This window comes from Sciurus carolinensis, chromosome 8 (genome assembly GCF_902686445.1).
Source record: "Sciurus carolinensis chromosome 8, mSciCar1.2, whole genome shotgun sequence".
Classification (NCBI taxonomy): Eukaryota; Metazoa; Chordata; class Mammalia; order Rodentia; family Sciuridae; genus Sciurus; species Sciurus carolinensis.
This window is the reverse complement of record NC_062220.1, coordinates 27,785,135-27,804,872: the sequence shown is the minus strand read 5'-3', so window position 1 is coordinate 27,804,872 and position 19,738 is coordinate 27,785,135. Positions and strand designations below refer to the sequence as shown.

The 19,738-nt window shown below is 35.2% G+C and overlaps 1 pseudogene; it reads right to left on the bottom strand.

The window, feature by feature from the left end:
* Positions 1–3,708: 3,708 nt before the first annotated feature.
* LOC124991281 (elongation factor 1-alpha 1-like) overlaps positions 3,709–19,738 on the bottom strand; it is a 66,837-nt pseudogene continuing 50,807 nt past the window's right edge.

Sequence of the window (19,738 nt, the reverse complement as noted above, 5' to 3'; positions counted from 1 at the left end):
AAGATGGCTCATAGAAGACAACGGTCCAAGGGAACAAGAGATGACCAGTGAACAAGGTACAACTAAATCATGCTACTGGAAGAAATCACTGATAGAATATCAGAAGGCTAAGGGGAATCACTTCAATGAAATGTCTTATATCATTTTGCAGTTTCCTTTCCTGAGATGGTTTTCATATTTGCAACCACTGAATGAAGAATGATCCCCATTTCCTAGAAAAATGATCCTGCAACACCACAGTAATTATAAATGAAAATTATTTCCTTAACCCTTCTTCGAAGGTCCTATCTATGGTCATTAAGTTGGGAAACTGTACACTGGAGAAATAAAAAAATCACTTCAAGGACATGAGACACAAGGTCTAGGTTAATATTGATACTCAGCGAATCAAAGCATCATCATAGACCTGTATTTGAATAGGTGTGTGTGTGGTTCTGGGAATAGAGGAAGTCAACAAAGGGAAAGATTACAGTGTTCACTAGGGCTGCACAACCAAATGCTGGCATTTACCCAACTCCAAAATGTGGAATTGGGATTACCCTTGGTGCCTGGAGAAGTCCCCCCAACTTTCTTTGTGGGAGATGAGCTGTCACAGTTGCAAAGGTCAAGAGGAAACCTCTGCAACAACTTTCTTTTCCCAGTCAAGATAATGAATCAAAAATATTGTACAGGAGTGCAGGCATGGGAAAACTTAGCTCCATTCTTAAAGACCTAAAGTGATGGTAGTCCTCATAATACATTCAACTACATCCCTATCTAATACGTCATCATGGTTTCTGCATACATCAGCTGGATCTTGGGGGCTAAAAGCAAATTACTAAGTACTTTCTCAAATAGCATCTTTGATTGTGGGTTTCATGCCAGATGTGTTATCTTTGATAAAATGGATCAACGTGGTTTCTGAAACATGGCGTACAATCACAGATTGAGGAATGAATTATTTTCTGCTCTGACCAGAAAAGTGAATTGAAAACAGTTCCTTTCCAGGGCAACAATATAGATATAACGCTTTGAACGAAACAGTACATTTCCTGCCCTCTATCATGGCATATCCACATAAATCTATCTTAAAATTCAAAAAGAACTTTATCATCTCTTTCATAGGATATATGAACTAAGAATAGTTTTCACTTCTTTAAAAGTATGATGTACACTTTAAAAACAGTATCCATTTTCGAGTGAAACAGTTGCTCAAGTTTGCTTATTTGGATGCAGAAAGTTTGCCAGCCTCTGATCTAGACTATCTTGCCCTACATAATTGAACACTAATCAACTATGTCAATGATTGTGTGCTCACTGAATTAGGTGAATAAAATGTATTATACTTTATACATTTGTAATTTTTTAAAGGTATACAGTAGATACCCATTCCAAAATTCAATGGGGAAGAGTTATAAGATGTAATATTTTCTTCATTTTTGTTTAAAGGTTTTACTTATAAGCCTTGATCCTGACTCTTATTCTAAGACTAAATCTGTTTACTCAAAAAAGCTTCTAAAGGTAACTGTGGTTGATCAAACTCTGGAAAACTGATGCAATGTTCTGTTTAGAAGTTTCCATAGATTTTTTTTTTCTTCTTTTATCCTAATTTTAAGATATTGCCTCAACAGCATCCTTACAAAGTTCACATTCTAGTTTCTATTTTTCTTATGAAAACTTTGTATCGCTTTTCATTTCAGGGGCATTGTGATTTATGTAACTAACATTTTTACTTATCATTTGGGCCTAAGCGTTTACAACGTATTTTCTCAAGTACCTTATAATGTAATCTTTCCATTTAATTTTTTCTCATATCATTTTTAATTTTGCAAACTTTAACTTACAGGAGTCTTTGTCAATAGTTTGAGGTTTTATGATTTTTTTCTCACCTTACTAGCATAAATACACATGTGTGGGCACACACACGCACGCACGCACACTCTTATCTCAAGTTGTATCCTGAAGAAGAGAACAACTTCTCTTTTAATTAGGGTGCCTCAGGATACCTCAAGATATATTCACCTTGCCAGATTGCTTTGATTCACAATTATGTATCACTTTTGTGAGTCTCAGATGATTTTTAATTGCTTTAAATTATCTTAATTTTATTGAAAGATGCTAGTAATTATTTGATTTGCATAAACTCTGCCATTGGAAATAATTTATAGGAAAATAATAAATTTGCAGCCTGAAAGCAAATGAATTTAAAAAGGCACAATGAGTAACTTTGTGATTCAAAAGAGAAGATAACTTAAATAAGGGGTTAGTATAATAAAAATATTTAATTTTAAAAAAATTACAGACTAAGCTTTCAGAGTATGTTAACTTACCAAGGATCAAAGAGGGATTTGAGATTTTGCATGCGTTCCCACTCAGAGAAAAAGAGATACCTGAAATTGGAACACATAAAGAATTGGAATAACAATAATAAGGATGATATTGTTGCACAACACATAATGAAGTATGAAGTTATGGATGATTTTATCAGAAAACAAGTAAACTTGAAAACATTTGCTCTAAGTTCCTTTTGGTGTTTTGTGTACTTTCACTTGGTCTGTGCTACCACTAAACAAGTTGGAATAAAGAAAAGTTATCGTTGCAACAAGTGTCACGTCTGTATACTTGAGGAAAAATATCATCCAGACAGTGCATACTGTCATAAAGATATCAATATTTTCTTCCCATCGTTGAGTTTTCGCTACTTTATCCCAGGCACTTTTTTAGGATATATCATCTGTAAGCCAGATCAAGAATTTAGGAAAGAGGAGAATTTATGTGACTTGATTTATGAGAAACCTGATTAAAAAAAATTCTTAGCCTTTCCATCATCTTACCCCCCTCCGCACCCCACTGCCTTTTTTAGTACTAGTATAAACGCTATGCATGTATGAAGGCCTGGGAGAAATTTTAAACTCTAGTGGTCTCAAAAATTTGAAAATCCTCTCCTGTGAAAAAATAAGGATAATATTTGGCAAAAGAGTCAAAAACAACTATGCTGTTTCTGCAGTTGACCCCCCCACCCCTAACCGCCCCCCCTCCCAAAAAAAAAAAAATACCTAACAAACGGAAATGGATTTCATTCAAAAAACTGTTAGCAATTTTGGTAAGTCAGTGAACTCTGTAGCATTCTTCTGGTACTGCTCCTATCAACCCCTCCAAACTCAGCTGAAAGGCAGACCTATCTTGGGAATCAGCAATCTTGCTGCTGGGAGGAGTTAAACTGGGATGATAAACAGAAACTTAAATGGTGATGTTTACAGAAAAATTTGCTAATTTGTAGGAAGTGGAAGATGAGGGAACTCATTGCTCTTCTAAACAATAGTTACAGTTGTGTTTTGAGTAAGGGGCAGATCCATATGAGTTAAGTGAACCAAATCTAGAAATGAGGGTTCCACAAATAAGTGCTGTAAACCTGCCTGGGGTCTGACTAGAAAATTCCGCAAAGCTGCAAGGTGAATTGAGAGAAACTGGTAAATAATTAAAACTAAAGCAGGTTAGAGAACCAACTGAGGTTTGCGTGAAATCTCCAACAGACACACAGGGCTTGAGATCTTTGAGCACAAAATCTCCTCATATAATCATTAGATGGTCAACAAAACATTCTCCTTTCCTTCTGAAGGTTTTCAATGCATTGTTATCATCAACCAGTCTTTTACTATTAAACTTAAATGGCCAAATGAGATAAGCAGCTCTGAGACATTCTAGAGTGGCAGGTGTTAGGGGTAATATTCATTTAGCCTTCTGAGCTTTCTGGGCAGGCTTGGTGACCTTGCCAGCTCCAGCAGCCTTCTTTTCCACTGCTTTGATGACACCCACAGCAACTGCCTCATATCATGAACAGCAAAGCAACCCAGAGGAGGATAGTCAGAGAAGCTCTCAACACACATTGGCTTTCCTGGAACCACATAACGATGGCAGCATCACCAAACTTCAAGAATTTAGGACCATCTTCCAGCTTTTTACCAGAACGGCAATCAATCTTTTCTTTCAGCTCAGCAAACTTACAAGCAATGTGAGCTTGTGACAATCAAATACAGGGGCGTAGTCAGCACTGATTTGGCCTGGATGGTTCAGGATAATCACCTGAGCAGTGACAACAGCTGCTTCCATTGGTGGGTCATTTTTGCTGTCACCAGCAACATTGCCATGACAAGCATCTTTGACAGACACATTCTTGACATGGAAGCCCACATTATCTCCAGGAAGAGCTTCACTCAGAACTTCATGGTGCATTTCAACAAACTTAAGTTATTAATTTTTAAAATCAGCACTTATTAATGGAAACAACTTGACCAAAAAATCTGTCACAGAATTTTGAGACCCATTAAAGCAAAAGTTCAATGAGAAACCTGTGTCTTCTTTTGGTCAATGTGAACTTCTATACAAATGTTAGGTAAGAGTGTTCCTCAAACTATTTCTGGTGTTGAGAATCTGTTAACTTCATGAATATAATTAAGTTGGGAATTTTAGTTTGGAAGGAAAACTGGGAGGGTTCTTGTCTCAAGAACCTAGTAGATATCTGGGAGGGCTGTATGGATTACAATACTTGGTTAGGGTACAGAAATAACTTTGTAATTTAGAGGACCAAATCCCTGTAATATTAAAGGTTGTTACTTATAAAAAATAAATTAATCATTAGATGACAACTAATATGTAAAATAGAATAAGTTAATGTTAAAAAAAATCAATACTAAAGAAAAGGGCAAAAGAAACTAACCTTGAGTGATCCAGATATTGGATTGAACATGATGACAATATCAAAGCATTTATTATAAAAATGTTGAAGGCTTGAATGACACCAAATTTGAAAAGTTAAGGAAAAAATTTGTTTACAATAACTTAACAAATAAGGAATGTCAAGTAAGTAGAAATTTATAAACTGGAAATCTAGGATTGAAAAGAACAATACTGGAGTTGAAATGAAAATCTGTGAAATGGGCTCAAAAGTAGAACTGAGATAGCAGGAAAAAATAATAAATGAACAAGAAGTAGATTAGTAGAAATTCTTTAATCTGAAGATCAGAGAATAAATCAATCTAAGAAAACAGAAGTGGGTACAAACACTAGGTATCTCACCTATAGATTACAGGAACTGAGGTCTATTCCACACATTATTCCTGAGCTGCCCAGAGGGCTTGGATTTCTTGATAACATGCTACCTCTGGGTGCCTCCTCTTCACTGACTCATGTCTCCAAACACTGACTTGTCTCCCAAGAAAGATTCCCTGACAGACTAACTGTCCTCAAATTTTTTCAAATTATTTTAGAAAATTCTAGACTGGCATGGTAGTCTATAAAGCAATTTATAATCATATATAAATTATTTGCCTACAGATTCATTGTCTACCTTGTTTCACCAGAATATAAACCATACAAGGGAAGAGCCTTGTTTCTACAAATTCATTGCTTTCTTCCCAGCAATTAGAGCATTCTCAGGACCACAAGACATTCTTAACAAAATATTTATTGAATGAGTTAATAAAAGCAATATTCACTGGCCTTTTGTGTTCTCACATAACATTCTATCGTCTCTAATCTTTCCTTTTTGCTTTTTAATGCTGAGAAAATATAAATTTTTTTTCTGAGAAAATATAAAATTTCTACCAAGTTGATAGATGGCCTATGCTTTTAAGCATGTCCAGATCACTGTTTTAATTTTAAATTTATTCCATTTTTTAAAAGTTATTTCAGTATTGAAAGCTGTTTAGCTTTAGAAAGTTACTTTCAACCCCCAAAGATCTTCAGTACCAGTGTTAAAAGACTCTTTTATCTTAAAAAATAATCCTCAACACAAGGTTTTTAACCTCAGCCTAAAAATCACAGCTTGATAGAGCTACAAAGGAAATGTTTTCCTCCAAAGGCAACTTAACACTTGTGAAAAATACTGTTTTATCTTATTAAAGACTGATCATCCCTATATGAAAAAATATCTGTAATTAAAATTCATGGTCTCTTCTGTAAAAGGCAAAACCATAGAGACAGAAAACAATGTTTGCCAGACTGAGTGGTAGAAGAGTTGACTACAAAAGAGCAACATGGGGGAAAGTTTTTGTATCTTGATTATAGGAACTGATAACAAGATTTAATGTATTTGTCAAAATTTATGCAACTGCCAATCAAAATAAGTGAATTTTACTCAATTTATATTTAAATCATAATGATCTGTAACAGCTCTGACACCTCAATGTTGACTGAGTCTCCTTGTGAGTTTGAAAAAAGTAAACTGTATTGAAATCATTAACTAAGGCCACCCTGATAGAATTCATCAGTCTTAGAAGGTAGCCAGGATACTTGTTATGAAGTAGAAGACATTTTCAATATGTTTTCTTTATTTAGTGTCATCACTGAATGCATTCACCCTTTACATATTTTGAGTCCCTGCTTCTCACCACATCTGTAGTACTCTCAAGGGTTACAGGAGGGAGCAGTTGAAAGAGAACATGCAGCTATCCCATTTTTAACAACTGGAGAGTACTCATTTAATTTCTCTTCTGATAAAGATTACTTTTATTAATTATGATTCTGGAGATTATAAACATTCCACTACCAGTCTTAAGTAACTTATGTCTTATCTCTTCTCTATCTCTGTTTCTGTCTCTTTCTCTTTCTCTTCTTCTATCTCTATCTCTGTTGCTTTAACTGTCTTTCTCTGATTTATAAAGACCATGATAATGACAAAATTAATAAGGGATCACTTCAAGTTAAATTCAGACGAAGTCACAAAACAAATGAAAATCCTTCTAAATTAAGATCTCCTTGTGCCTTGTGGTTCTTAAGTGGGATTACAATAGATCCAAAAGGGACACATTGGTATTTACCTGTGGAAGCTAATGAAAATTACAGTTTGGGTGATGTTGTAATACATGGAGTGACTTCTATGTAATACAAGGAATCCTAAAAACACAGGTCTTCCCAAATGAATTAATTTTTCCTGTAAGTTAATAGTCTTCTGATAAAATTCTTTAATTCTGCAAAGATGAGATTTCCATGGCTGAGATTCTTCTAATCAAAGATGTAAAACACCTGAGTTGTTTGCTAAAACATGTTCTAGATAAAATTGCTTTATATTCAACTTTATTTAGAATTTTTCCTGAGAAAAGATTCTTAATTTTTAAGAAATCATTCATCACTAGTAATTCCGTTATCTATTGCTGTATAAAACCACCTGAAACATGATGGTCCACAACAACATTAAGTTTCATGGTTTCACAGCTTGCCTGAGCAAATTTCTGCTGCTTTCACTCTTGTGCACTTAGGTGTCTATTCATTTGAAGGAAGACTGGGATGAAAGTTCCCTATTAGTCCCGAATGTCCACTGGGACATTCCAATTTTTCCATGTGGATTGACATTTCTAATAGGACTCAGATTGACTTCCTTAAATGGTAGCCTCAGGTTAGGGGTCCAAAATGGGGAGCTGGAAGCCTTAGCTCTACTGGAGACTGATGCTTTGGAACTTGTACAAGGTTACTTCAGTCACAATCTGAGGTCAGCATAATTCAAGAAGTGGACCAATCAATATTCTCTATTGATGGAAATTGTCAGAAAATATTGCTGCCATGCTTCACAATTCTCTAACTATTCAGCTCCCCCGCTTTTTTTCTAATATGGGCACATGGTTGCAAAGCTTCACCTGATCTAATTTTATAAAGGTTTGTCTTTGATATTCTCCATATCATTGCCCTTGATTATCTACTTAAAGATTTTCCCAGAATTTATATAATCAAAATAACTTGAATAGATCTCTCAAATTAATATATTTTATTTAATCAACACATAAATTTTAGGCATTGCTTCTTTAAAATTTATAATTAAAATACTCCTCATATTTAAACTACTAATCTACTTAAGTGTTATTTTTGTGTCAGATACTTGCTTTGGAAAACATCTTAATGAACTTTATTTATCTCTCCTTCATAATTGAAGAAACTAAGGATTCACAGTGTTAGGGTACATCTCCAGATGATCTCCAAGATCATGCTTTGCAAAACTATGCAGTAATGTACTGTCACGCCATAAGTAAGAATATTGATTTCACAAATAGACCTATCATTCATTTCCAGCTTCAGAGTCAAGGTCACTCTAAACACAAACCCTGTCTTATTATCTGTACTTTAATTAGGAACTCTGTCACAACACAGAAAAAGAAGAGTTCTTTAGCAAGCAGATATAGTACAGAATGGCTAATACCATATGAGCACAGATGTATCCAATGGAGGGACAAAGAGGGATCCCTAAAAACCAGGCAGAGCAACGACATAGACAGTCACAAGACTCCTATTTAGAAGCCACAGAATCAGTAAGAGAGGAGAGTGGAACTGAAAACCAAGAAAAAAGCCAAAAGCCTGGGAAGATTTGAAGAAAGAACTCCTCCCCACCACAAAACATACAAACTTTAAAGAATTAGGTACTAAGATAGTTTATGAACCTCTTAAAAAGGCAGAAACTTGAGTTAGAGATTAAGCTACAGCAGGAAGCATGATGGACTGGTGACTTCTACATAAATTGATATCTCTTTGGAAAGGAAACACTTTCCTCCATTATCAGTCTTACATAGAAAACTTCCTTTCACAGAACAAGACAGGAACTTCATGTGTTCTGAAAATACAAGCTTAATTACCTCCTTGCTTTTATTAGTGCGTGTTGTTGTAGGAATCATCCCTTGCCTCAAGAATTGACTTATGGTATATTTCTGGAAGGGGAAGCCATAGTTCCTCATCTCAGGGTTTGTTGAAACAGATTTTGGCAGTAAATAACAATCTTTATGGACCATGAGTCTAACCCAGTCATGACACTCCTTTACCCTGAGTACAATCTGCTGGTCAACTAGTTTATGAGCTCTCAATAGAAAATAAATGGTCCAGAAAATATATTCTTATCACTGAAAATCTAATAAAAGACATATGATGAAAATAGATAGCTGCCTAAGACTGAAAATGAGGAATATACTCAGTAGATATCAGACAATATTTGGGTAATAATATTTGGTCACAGAAATCTTGTGCTGCTGGCCTAGGATATGTATCATACCTTACTAATAAGGCAGATGGAATTTCTCTGAGATTTTTGTCTTCCATGTTTTATATGTGGAGAAAGGAAGAAAAGTGTAGGAGTCATATCTAATCAGATCCCTTTTAGGGAATGAATTTTGTTTTGCTTTTATTTTCTTTAGATGGAACATTTAAGATTTACAAACCATTCTTCAACATACGTATTTAGAGAATGTGTTAGAAAATTTATTGCCAATATTAGATGCTAGACTTCCAAAATTAGCTGAAAAGGCAGTGGTTGAGTTTACATAGTTCTTTGTCTACTTTTTTTATTATATCATATTGAATTATATTTAATTATGTGTATTAAACAAACTCACCTATGAATATTCAAGCTTCTAAGTAATGTAAGTCTGCTCATCTCCTGCAAGTCCATGGGTTTAGAGCCATCTGGGAGCTCATGATTACCAGAGATCTCCATCCCAGACCTCATGGTCCCATTTCTCCTTGTATCAGGGACATGTATTTAGCATAAATATTCTCCATGGTCATTAACTCATCTTTAGAAAGATGTTTGTAATGTCAGAAGTATAGTATTAAAACATTTATAATCTGAGATTATGCTCTCTACAAATTCATGGCACAAAATATATCATGGGCAATTCACACAACTCAAGCCTCAACTTCTACAACAAGGTCAGGACACATTCATTATCAAGCCAAACTGATGTCACTGGGCAAAGTTTTTCTGAAAATCTGGCACTACCCCTAAATTAATTCACTATTAGCATCTCTCTCATTCTTCCTATTTCTTAGAAAAGTCTGTGACCCGTTAGTCTCAATTGGGATTTGAGTACAATAATGTTGTAGTGTTAAAATATTTCTCTCAGGCTGGGGTTGTAGCTCAGTGGCAGAGCGTTTGCCTAACATGCATGAAACATTGGGTTCGATTCTCAGCACTGCATATAAATAAGATAAAGGTCCATTGACAAATAAAAAAATTATTTAAAAAAGGTTTCTCTCTTGCTCTTGATTTTTTTCTCTCTCTGTCTCTGAAATCAAGAAACAAAACTGCAGTTCTAAGGTGACTTCAGAAATAAATGTTGGGAAATGTAGTAAAACTAATTTCTGCTTATTTTTTGATGACCCCCTTTCTTTTTCTTTTTTTTTTTTGAACTTTTTTTTTATTGTAAACTAATGGGATACATGTTGTTTCTGATTGTACATGGAGTAACAGCATACCATTTGCATAATCATACATTTACATAGGGTAATGATGTTTGATTCATTCTGTTATTTTTTCCTTCCCCCCACCCCTCTCACCCCTCTTTTCCCTCTATACAATCCCTCCTTCCTCCATTCTTGTCCCCCTCCCACCCCTCATTATGTGTCATCATCCGCTTATCAGTGAGATCATTTGCCTTTTGGATTTTTGAGATTGGCTTATCTCACTTAGCATGATATTCTCCAATTTCATCCATTTGCCTACAAATGCCATAATTTTATCATTCTTTATAGCTGAGTAATATTCCATTGTGTGTGTGTATATATATATATACCACAGTTTCTTTATCCATTCATCAATTGAAGGAAATCTAGGTTGGTTCCACAGTCTGGCTATTGTGAATTGTGCAGTTATGAACATTGATGTAGCTCTCTGTAGTACATTGATCTCTGTAGTATGCTGATTTTAAGTCCTTTGGGTATAGGCCAAGAAGTGGGAGAGCTGGGTCAAATGGTGGGTCCGTTCTAAGTTTTCTAAGGAATCTCCACACTGCTTTCCAGAGTGGCTGCACTAATTTGCAGCCCCACCAGCAATGTATGAGTGTACCTTTTTCCCCACATCCTCTCCAATACCTATTGTTGCTTGTATTCTTGATAATCGCCATTCTAATTGGGGTGAGATGGAATCTTAGTGTAGTTTTGATTTGCATTTCTCTTATTACTAAAGATGGTGAACATTTTTTCATGTTTGTTGATTGCTTGTAGATCTTCTTCTGTGAAGTGTCTGTTCATATCCTTAGCCCAGTTGTTGATTGGTTTATTTGTATTCTTCCTGTAGAGTTTTTTGAGTTCTTTATATATTCTGGAAATTAGTGCTCTATCTGAAGTATGAGTGGTAAAGATATTCTCCCACTCTGTAGGCTCTCTCTTCGCATTGCTGATAGTTTCCTTTGCTGAGAGAAACCTATTTAGTTTGAATCTATCCCAGTTGTTGATTCTTGCTTTTATTTCTTGTGCTATGGGAGTCCTTCCTTCCTGTGTTAAGGAAGTCTGATCCTAAGCCAACAAGGTGACGATTTGGACCTACTTTTTCTTCTATAATATGCACAGTCTCTGGTCTGATTTCAAGGTCCTTGATCCATTGTGAGTTGATTTTTGTGCAGGGTGAGAGATAGGGGTTTAGTTTCATTCTGTTGCATATGGTTTTCCAGTTTTCCCAGCACATTTTGTTGAAGAGGCTATCTTTTCTCCATTGCATATTTTTGGACCCTTTGTCTAGTATGAGAAAATTGTATTTATTTGGGTTGGTGTCCATGTCCTCTATTCTATTTTGGTGCCACCCCTTTCTTAACAATGTTTGTGGGGGACAGGAGATTATTAGTTAGGATATTTGACACAATCAAGTATGGACTGGATCCTGTTTCTCAGAAAGCCAGTCAAGACTCCCACTTCACTGGGCAAATGGTAATTGATTTCCATAAGCTCTAGGTATGAGAATGAAATGTCAGGTTGCAAGACATTCTCCAGTGATCTTGTAAATTCACCTAAGCTGAATTTCTTCCTCCTCAGAAGGCAAAGCCTCTTTCCTAGCCAAAATCAAGCTGTGACTTTTGCAAAATACAAGATGACGCTGTCCTGTTCCTCCTTCATCCAATCAGAACAGGGCATCTTTACATTTATATTAGAATAAAAACATATTTAATCTATGAGAGTTCTCAAGCACTATATTTGTAAAACAAATAATAAGGCATCCAGGTATAAAACTAGTGAGTGGTTAGTTCTGTTGCAAACTAGAGAGTGAATGCATCAAACAAAACCATCCAATACTGTGGTTGTTTTTCTAGTTTTGCAATTTTGTTCTTATTTTTTTTTTGGTTATAGTTTTGCTATTTTTTAGGAAAGACAAAAAATTAACCAACAACTGGATAATACACACAGGTCAGGAATTAGAAACCTAACTCTAATTTATTTAATACTTGTCCTTTCAAGAAAAAAACACTATATAATTTGTGAGATAGAAACTGAAGGATATGGAAAATGACAACCCCCAGGACAGGGAAATAACAACCCCCCCAAAACAGTCTAACCCAGAGGAAGAGAGAAAAGGAAGGCAATCATTAATCCTCTCACAGTAAATCCTTTTCCAGTTGCAATGGGCCCCAAAGGGAAAAAAGCAGACTTTCATCCCTTCCTGGGTTCGATCCCCAGCATCTCCACCAAAGCAAACATTCACCTCTTCCCAAGAACAATGGGTCCTGAAGGGAGGAGGTGGATATTGAAACATTGGACCCTGAACTTTGACCCTTTCCCATTGCTTGTGAGTCCTGGAAAGAGAAGAGCAAATAGTGCAGCTGAGGGTGACAATGGGTCCCAGAGGAAAAAGATATGTGGTGAACTATGGCCGAGTTCTGAGTTTTTACCCCTTCCCAGTAACAATAAGTTTCAGACTTTTTACAACTTTTTTTCCTGAATGCCCAAACCAACACAATCTGCTTCAGTCTCCAATGATTAATTCACTCTCATGGCACCTATAAAACTCAGAACCCCTCTGTAACAGGTGGCCATTTTCTACCCAGAAAGTGAGCCCCTCCAGTGCCTGATTGACTGACTCCACCGCGGAATGAAGGAAAACTTGCTGATCCGTTTGAGGTCTGCTTCCATCCTGGTTGTCTGTGCTTCCATGATGGTGCTTACAGAAACTACACATTGATCAAAGAAAAATGATCTGTTACAAAGGGTTAGAGGGGTAGGGGAGTGAGTGTCCTATGTTTAAGTACAAAGGTGGCTAAAGGAAGCCCATAATGTAGGCCAAGATGCAGGTAAAGGAGATGAATGGGAAAGGTGGGCTGTTAAGTGGAAAAAAAGAGAAGCAGAAGAAATTTGAGGAGAAAAAAAAGAAAAAAAAAAAAAGCCATAGGCAAGACACCTGGCCACAGGTGGAATTAAGAAATCTAATTAAAGGCCAGATGCACCTGGTGTCTGAGGCAAAGGTGGGCCTTTTTCCATTCCTACTTAAACATCTGGATTCCCTGCCATAACATCTTTTGCCACCTACAGTTAGAAAGAAGTGTTACCTGGAGCCTGTTTACATTTAAGAAAAAAGTATTTGTTAAATTCACAAATGAATTACTCATCTAGATAGATTCTATATTATAGATATTATAAATTTATATTTTACATTATAAACATTATATATACATCTACATATATATATATATATATATATATATATATATATGTATGTGTGTGTATGTATGTATGTAAAATCTTTGGATAAGTAGTTCATTCACCAAAGCATTAACAAATACCGTTCTGTAGCAGACTATACTATTTATGTTTTCCTAAACTCGTTTTTAAGAATAAGTCTGAAAAAACATTTATAGTCAGAAACATATTGTTTCACCCGACTTCTGTTTTTCCTTAGGAGGTAGATGTAAAATGATAATGGATCTTTGTGTCTATATTCCCCTGTGAAAAAACCCTTTATTTTTTTTTTCATGTTCATGGTTAAGAGGAATTTTAAAATATTATCCTCAATTTCCATTCCACTTTCTCATTTCTCTCAGTGTGCCCACATTCCCACCACATTTTTAGCACAGTGTGTTGAGACTCAAGTCATCTCAATGGAAAGAGACTCATCTTACTTTTTCACTTTAGAAAGCATATTATCTCCACTCCCTAAACTAAACCAATGGAAGAATAATGACATTTACCTCTCAGAAATAAATTAAATTTTAATAAAAGATAACTGCCTAACATTCTTAGATAAGTGCCTGAAACATTGAGTCCAAAATTGTTAGTTGTCATCATTATATTATCATTCTATTCATAAAAGCATCTAGACTATTTTCCCTACCTTGATATACTGACAGCCTGTTTTTTTTTTTTTTCAGTCTTCAAGGACTCTGCTACCTTTTTCATGTTTTGCAATCTTACATTCATCAATACCCTGAGTCAGAAATTCTGAGAGAGGCCATTAGTTATCCTTCTGTCGCAGTGTGTGTTGCTTCTCCAATTCTCTATTACATCCAAGTGGATCTAAAAGGCAGTACCATCCCTAATGGAACCTAAACTGAGCAAATGTAACCACACAGCCACCCTTACAAAGAACATAAAGCAACACAAACCATTTTCTTCATTTACAAGAAACCAACACAAGTGCCTGGTAATTTTAGACATAGGTAAAATTTTCAAAATCAGAGGTCATTTATTAGTCCCTTGAAGGGAGTGTGATTTGGGATAGGATGGAGTGGGCAGAATTCAATGAAAGCTGACCTTGAGCTCCAGGACACTCACTGATGGGTTCAGCCTGTCCTGGAGCAGACTACACACCCCACCATGCCTTGGCCATGGTTCCTTGCATGCTTAAACCTTGGCGTTAGGAGCAGCTAGCGATTTCTCACTATGTCTGTTACTAGGAACCATTCAATCCCTGGGGATAAATTCTCTCATATGCTTTCTATTTTTTGTTAAATCTCTAAAGATCTTTTTTTTTTCCCCTTTAAAAAACATGCCTGCAGCAGAGCTGTATTTCACAGCTGGCATATTGATTTTAGTGTGAAGTTCCTAAGGATACCTGCACTATAAATGGTTATTGTGTTCTATTATAAAATAGTGCCACTGGTTATAGACGTCTCTCTCTTCCCACCTCTCTTATTCTTCCTTGCTGGACTCTCTCATTTTTCAGCTCATTTTCAACTCTGTTAGCTCAGTCAGTGGGAAGAGGGTTGCATGTTACACATGCAGGTGTGTAATGGCATGGATGGGAAAATTCAAGTGCCCAGATACTTCTGTGTGGGCTCAAGAAAAACTAGAACAGAGACTGAGGATACTGCTCATTACCAACACAAGGCTCTTTGCATTCAATAACTTTGCAAACTAACTTTAGTTTCTTTATTTACTTCAATGCTATTTAGTGTTTGCTTAGGCTGGCTTTGAACTAGCAATCCTCCTGCTTCAGCCTCCTGAGTTATTGGGATTACAGGTATGGTGCCACCATGCCTGGCTAACAATGTAGATTTAATGTGGAAGAATGAGAAGAGACAAGATGAAACTGAAAGTCAATCAAATTATAGAATCGGTTGTTGAGAGGAAAGGGAAATAAAGGAAAAGTTTACAACCCCCCTTTGGGTTTATACATTTTTCCTTTGCAATTTTTTAATAAACTTTCTCTATCATTATAATAATCATCTCTTTCTAAATACATATACCTCTAAATAATGTATTATTACCCCCATTTTGCATAATAGAAGACACCCCTCAGACAAGTTATTCATTCAGATGGAATGGCCAGAATCCAAATGTTGGATTGACTTCAAGTCCATTTTTAAAAGTAATCTTTCAAAGAGTTCCTCCATCCTTCACCAGTGTTTGACAGTGCAGATGAGACCTTGTTAGAAAGTCTTGGAAACTCTCACATATTCTTAATGCTCCTTAGATATTAACCTGAAGGTTTATGGAAATCTGTACTTAAAATTCCTATTTAATTTTTGCCCTCAGCTGAGCCTATTGAAGTTCTTACATTGTAATGAACCTCTATCTGCCACACTGGTAAGATTTGGACACCTCACAGTTTTTAAATCACTTAGTCATAAGGTATGGGGTGCCACTTCATAATTAAAGGGTGTCAACCTATGGGCATTAATTAATCCTCATGTATTGCTCAGAAAACCTTTGAACAAATAGAGGTAATTGTTAGTATATAGAAGGAATATAATATAGTCTTTACTTCTAGACAGTCATTGCTAAAGTCTGTGATAATTTTCTTTTTTATTTCAGCTGGACTCCAAGATCTAAAACCTCTTTCCCATATTATAGGTATCACGTCATCACAGGGAAGTCTCCCTCTCATGGCAGAAGATGAGATCACCACACACTGTCTTTTGAAGTTTTCCCAGAAGCTGCAGCTTGAGCATTAAATATACCTTCCACCACTCAGATCAACCTGCTCCTGATGATGAATCTGAATTTAATGTTGTACAGGAGGCTGGATCATGTAGAAAATACTTTGCTGAGGGGTCACAGCAGTTCTTTCATTTTCTAGAGCTAGTGGCAACATCTCCTATAGAGATAGAATGCAGAGCCAGTGTCCAGGCTGTGGACTGTGCAAGTAGCCATGTCTGGTTTTAGAGCAAAGACTCTAGTGTTGTCAATGGGTTAGTCCTCTACATAATATTGCACTTTGCCTTCAAGCTGATTTTCTCATCTTTATAGGTAGGCTATGAACTAAAAGCACCCTTGAAGTAAATCTTTAAATTACTAAATCAGCTGTGGAGTGAATAGGACAATACAGATTATTCAGGATCAATCATGCAAATTTTCGTATTCTTCATGTACCCTAATTCCTCATTGCTTTGGTGTTGAGATGAAGCAAACAATTTCTAAAAATTGATTTTTGGAAGTGCACATTATTTCTAAAAATAACATATTTTATATAAAAATTATATACACATTTAAAGTTGATTTTCAAGTGAAGATATCAAATGCTTCAAAAATCATGCAGAATTCTGATATAGATATTTCAATGTATAAACATAGCTAAAAATCACAATCATTTATAAATCTTTGCATAGAACTATTTTAGGTGTTTGAGCTTTACTATCAGTAAAACTTAAAAATTCACAATAACTGTAGATATCTACACAAAATTGGAAATGTAAAATTATTCTGGCTTTTACACTGATAATCCTTTAAACTGTAAGTGTGAGATAATTCCTCAAAGGTGTTCGTAAAAATGAGATATGAGTTAATTTATAGTCTGTGCTAAATTCTAACCAAGCCAGATAATAGAAAGAAACACACACACACACACAACACACAACACACACATACACACATAATTGTACATGAAGCCAATTGTCAACGCACTACTATCCCATCTCTAAGCCTAACGTTGTGAGTTGCAGCCATTCCCACATCACCCTCAGTGTGGATATGGTTGACAATTTCCATAATAAAAATAAATGAAACAAAGCAAAGTGAACACCCCCCCAACCCCCTAAGAAGACCTTGCTCTTGCCCAGTTTGTCCAATACCCACTTCGTATGCATTGTTTCAGACTGTTAGGGAAAATACTGCAGGATAGAGAGTTAAATTACTACATTCTCAAAGTCACAAATGTTCCCAGTTATGGACCCTCCTCTTCTGCACCTGCCCATTCTAACAAGGTTAGAATTCCATTAGCTTTTCTCCACCAAGGCCATTTCATTAGACGTGGTATCCCCGAAGATTTGCCAATTAAAACAAAAAAAACCCTCAAACATATTATAATCTGATTGGTATAATATTACATTTGATCAATATAGATTGTATTGATCAATATAGATGTATTTTTTGATGTAATCGTTGGATATGAATTGTGCTTTGTATTCTCCTAAAATGGTGGTAAAAACTTGTGCTCAGTAAAATTCTCATATACATATATGACATTAATATTTTCTCTTTTAAAACATAGTTATGCATATCATACAACCACAAACTTAAAAATTCTCTTAACCAATCTATTGTGTCTCATAGGTAAGATACTATTTTATTGATTTTTAAAAAAGATAAATATTTTTCAAATCAAAAATCAGATTTGATATGATGAATTCTAATTGTGATATTTGACTGCTCTTTGGAGACCCAAATATTAGACTATATAATTGTATTAATGTAAATCAAATTAAATGTTTATTTTATCTAAATAGATATTATATTAATCATAATAAAACATATATATTTGTAAGGGATTGTCTAAGGATGGAGATTTAAACAATTGATAGGTACTGAAGTAAATAATTGATTATCTTGAATTTTAGAAAAGTTATTGATTTTGTTTCTATAGTCATTATAAATATTCACTCTTTTCTTAACTTGTAAGACAATCATTTCAATGATGTCTCCTGTTCATAGTGTGTAATACGTCGAATATTTTTCAGTCTGTATTATACCTGATTTCTCAAAACTATTTGTTTAGTTGACCCTCAATTCCTTCAATGTCACAGCTTTACTGAGGAATACTTTCTCTAATATAAATTCCCCATTTAGTCTGCCTAATAGTCAAGATAGAAAATATTTCTATAATTTCAAAATGCTTCCTTCTAATGCTTTGTAATCAATTTTCTACCCCTGCCACGAGTCTCAAGCTCCAGAAAAATCAGTAACATGCTTTCCTTATTATCATTTTATCTTGTAAAATGTCACATAAATACATTCAGTGTTTTGTCTTGCTGTATTTCATTTAGTAACATGATTTTTATTTTTATCCATGTGGTTGCATATATAATTTGTCACTTTTCATTGCTGAGTGTATACCATAATGTGTTTAATCATGCACTAGTTGATGGACATCTGGATAGTTTATATTTGGGGGTTATAATACTGCTATCAATATTAGCACACAAGTATTTATGCACATGCTTTCATTTCTCTTGGTTCACCATTTTCTTTTTGTAATACAGTGCTATTTCCCTCTCTGTCTCTCTCTTTTATTTTTCAGTCTTTCATTACATCCCTTTGATTTTGCTTCTATTTACTTTACTTTCTAATTTCATCCTCTCTTTAGACTTTATGTTCTAAAAGTAATCACATCCCAATCTTTGGTACCCTTATCCTTTCATATTCAATTAATTTCATCAGCTTCTTGAGTTTAATTATCTTTCACATGCATTTAACTCAGAATTTTATCTCCAGCCTAAAATTTCTAAGTATAGTCTTAACTATCTAACTATTTGACGTCATTCATTGACTTTCTCTATGGTATTTTCAAATAAATATGTCAGGGAATTTTAAGTCTCCTTATCCTATTAAACTTAGTCCTTTCCCATTCTTGCCCCAGCTGTACAATTTGGGCCACAGTAACTAATCTTTGATTTTGGGTGATTGTTGGAGAGATCATCTATGCTCACTAGCATCTGAAATCTCCTCATGCCCACTATTGCTCCCTTTCAATTGTGTCTTTGAAGAACTGAATGATATCCTTTCAAACACTGGATCTAATCACATTCATTTCTCATTTTTCCATCTTCTTCTTAAAGTAGAATATTGACTTCAAATAGCTTGTGTGTCAGATTCTTTAATATGTCTTGTAAGGTGTAGAAGAGAAGTCCCCTTTCAACTTATTCAGACTCATTCCTCATTCTGAAGTAGTTTCCAGTCTGGCTCCACATACTACCACTGCACTATTATCTACCAATATCCCAAACCTAACACTCACCCTGACCACTGAGACTTTACACATATTATTCTGTCTGAAGTGTTCCAAATCTCCCTTTATCTGCTCAAGGTTTATTCCTTTAAAAAAAGCAATTAAAAATACTAAATTCATGTATTTTGTGGGCATAATGTGATGCTTTTATATAAGGATACATTTTGGAATAACACAATTAAACTCACTTCCTTCTAATTTAAGCACAAAGCACCACATCTTAAGTGCCTTTTTCTCATGTGCACTAGGAGCACTCTGGAACTCACTTTCATATACCTGAAGCTTTACTGCAGTTCTTTGTGAGACTCTGATTAATGTCTGACTCAAACCAGCCCATTACCATCAGGATGCCAGGGATTA